This window comes from Engraulis encrasicolus, chromosome 11 (assembly GCF_034702125.1).
Source record: "Engraulis encrasicolus isolate BLACKSEA-1 chromosome 11, IST_EnEncr_1.0, whole genome shotgun sequence".
Classification (NCBI taxonomy): Eukaryota; Metazoa; Chordata; class Actinopteri; order Clupeiformes; family Engraulidae; genus Engraulis; species Engraulis encrasicolus.
Genome location: NC_085867.1, coordinates 29,822,220 through 29,825,900, shown reverse-complemented (window position 1 = coordinate 29,825,900; position 3,681 = coordinate 29,822,220).

Here is a 3,681-nt window from a genome sequence, read left to right as displayed (position 1 = left end):
CTGTGTCCTGTGTGTTCACTCCTCTCCATCTCCATAGCCCTCTTCTCTGTCTTCTGCTACAACATTCACAAAGGTAAGATGTGTTGTTTAGATTATACACAATCAAAACCAGAATGAGTGATTTCATAAAGAATGTAACAATTCTTTAGTCAAATAAATGAAAATGATGACATGCAACAACAGCATTTCTCTTTCTTATTGAACAGGAAACACCAATGACTTGAATTATGACTGCATGTTTGACAAAGACGACAGCACAACAACATCAGTTGTATACACATACATGGAATAATAGGCTATAATCCAGGCATCCTCACTTTTTACTCTGGTGTAATAAATTAAATGCAACTGACTTTGAAATAATCATACCAAGACTTGTGAATATTTCATCAATATTTGTATAATATGTGCATTTCATAATGGTTAGAGCACTTTTCAGTTATAACATGTAAATGTAAGGGTTGTTATCAACATGATTCTTCCATGTGTGACTTGTATCACTGAAAATAGTCAAAATCATCATGTCATAAATTGTTGGTTGCTATTACACTATTCTACCTATAGATGGCATAGTTTCGCTCTTTTCTCTTCGCTCCGTCCACACTATTGCCTTATTGCCTGACTTGCCTTGGTCATCTTGTTTGTATGTCTTCATCTTTTTCTGTAATTCTACATAATTAAACTCATAAATACACACAGGGAACCAATTGCCTTTCTTTAAATTTTGTGGCCACTGCCCCAAATAGTAGTTGTTTAATTTTCCACTCAATCCACAGTGTCAGTTTGTCGTAATTTGCACAAAACCTTCGACCCCCTGTTAGAAAGGTGAAGATGTGGAGGAACTTAATCTTTCAAAAGGTCCATTACTGTAGGCAAACGCCTAAATCAACAAAATAATGGCTTCACCAGAATAATATTGAGGTTTTGGAATGGCCCAGACAGAGTTCAGACCTGTATCCCGCGGAACATCAGTTGGGCGATGAGGACTGAGCAGATGAAATGCATACGCAATCTGTCAGATTTGAAGTGCTTTTGCTTTTAAGATGAGTAGACAAATATTGTCACGTCAAAACGTGTGCCATGCTGAAAGACTCTTACCCAGAAAAGACTGAGTCCTAGAAGCCAAAGGTGCTGAATGAAAGTATTAGTTTATGGGTTTGCATATATCAACCATGTTCATTTCATTTTTTTTATTTTCTCTTCTTTCCCCTTAAAGCTTTGAATTTGTTTTTCAATTGCATTGTACAGGATAATAGTTTAGATTTAATTTGAAAAAGTTGTGAATTTATTTGTCTTTCTGTCCTTTTTTATGTAACAAAAACCTGGCATTTGAACAGTGGTGTATAGTTTTTATACGCACTGTACATCCAAGCAGAAAGCTTGAATTTAAACAACATGACACAGGGTGTGGGAGTGGGGGTTGGTAACGGATATTGCTATGGGTGATGTTCGGCTATAGCCACGAGCAGACCCTCAGCTGCTGACTTCCTGTCTTTACACTCAGAGCGGCTGGTTATGATGCTAAAAACATTCACACCAACCACACACTTCAAAGCCCTTCAGTAGGTATCATCACCTTTGTTCCTACATATATGTGGATGACTTCTTCATTTTTTGCAATGCAGAAATGAGAATTAAATTGAACAGACACTCTATATATGATGTAAATAATATTTCAGTGGGATCCAGTTAAAGTAAACAATGAATCACAGACGGATGCAAGCATTCAAACTTTCATCACATAGGCCTAGCCAATGTGAAAAAAAAAGTTGAATCCTGAATCTCTAGGTCTGTTCACACAAGAAATTTATGTTTAATTCCTCTTTTAATCTTAACCACCCAATTAAAAAAACACTTGACCCTTAACAGAACCAGTGGGGTTTTGCAGATCCTTATTCTTAAAACTTGGCTACATGAAGTAGGCTATACACATTGCGTTACTTAAATATGGTCATGTAATGTTTGTGATGAAAGAAAACCTCTTTGTCCTCCCTTTGTTTGTGTTATTGTTACAGTCATGGGTAAATTCTGCCAATTCAAATGTAGGCCTGTACATGGCTTTGTTCTCAGGGCTTAACTACAAGGCGTGAGAGTGCAAGGACGGATGCTGTCGGTCTTCCTGTTGTACACACTCAGACCTGTTGTTCATGATGCTAAATATGACATCAACCACAAACTTCAAGGCCTTTCGGTGGTACTATCTCCTTCGCACACAAGCACATAATTTGGAAAGCAGAAAAAGAGCATTAAGGACATAAAACACCCAACCCAATCTAATAGCTTAAATAATACAGTTTCCGTTAGACCTAAATACAATTGAAATATATAGATAAGGGTGCAAGTACTCAAATTTTCTTGACGTTACAGATTTAGTGAAGTTACTGTATTGCGCACACACACAAGCACATGCTTTTGTACATGCACATACACAAGCACATGTACACACGCACATGTGCATACACACACACACACACACACACACACACACACACACACACACACACACACACACACACACACACACACACACACACACACACACACACACAAATCTATCAAAATAGTTTTACAGTGTGTATCCACAAGTCAGGTACTTTACATGACTGGATGGCCAAAACATCAACGCTGTTGTGTTTTCTGAAACATCCTCTTCTACATCACTCAAGTACACCTCATTTGTTAGGGTTAAAAAAAAACTGTGACATTTTACATTTGTGTAAACCAATCACATAGCTCCACTCCTTGTGCAAATGCAACTGAAAGTGCATCACCACTTGGCGGAAGTCCGCTTCTGTTCTTCCCTCAGTTACAACGATGAACATCATGCTACGTCTGTGTACGTATATGGATTTTTAAATTGATACAGAAGTCTGCTTTTGTTCATCTCTCAGTTACAACGATGAACATTATGCTACATTTGTGTACGTATATGGATTTTTAAATTAATACAAATGTTAATTGCTATTATTTCTGCTCTGTTGTTGATTCTATGGAATGCAGTGGCATGGATGAGCAGCCAATGGTTTTTGAAATTTGTAAATTCTTTTAAATTATTATAATATTGCCTGGTCAATCAATGTCATACTGTACATGAACATATTAATGTGTATAAAATCGCTTGCAGGTTTGCTTTGCCTCTTTGTGGAGAAGACCTCTGGTGCTGATGTAGAGTTGAGGGTCCAACCAGGAGACGACATCACTCTGCAGTGTGACTTGAAAGAGGATAACGTGTGGAATATCGAATGGCACAGGAACTCATCTGAAGTGAACCAGTCGCCTCTCATGGTGGAGGGTCGCTGGGCCCCTCCTCGCTACAAAATGTTACAAGAAGTTAGCAGATCCAAAAACATTTTCCTGATGATTCAGAATGTCACTGAGGATGATCTGGGTCTTTATTACTGCATACACGTGAAGACAGGCCAACTGGGCAAACTCATAAGTCTGTTGTTACAGGGTAAGTGAGGAGATTTATTGTAGCCTCTGGGCAGATGGGCCCGTTCACTCTTTGCTGAAAAGACTCAACTACATCTTAACTACATTGCTATGACATTTGAGAGCCTTAAGTGACAGATTAAGTCTTGGTCATGACAACTTTGGTGACAGTAATGTTATAACATAGGCTCTGCGTGAAGGGGTTAAGGATCAATCAACACTCTGTAGTCGTTTGTGATAATTGACTGC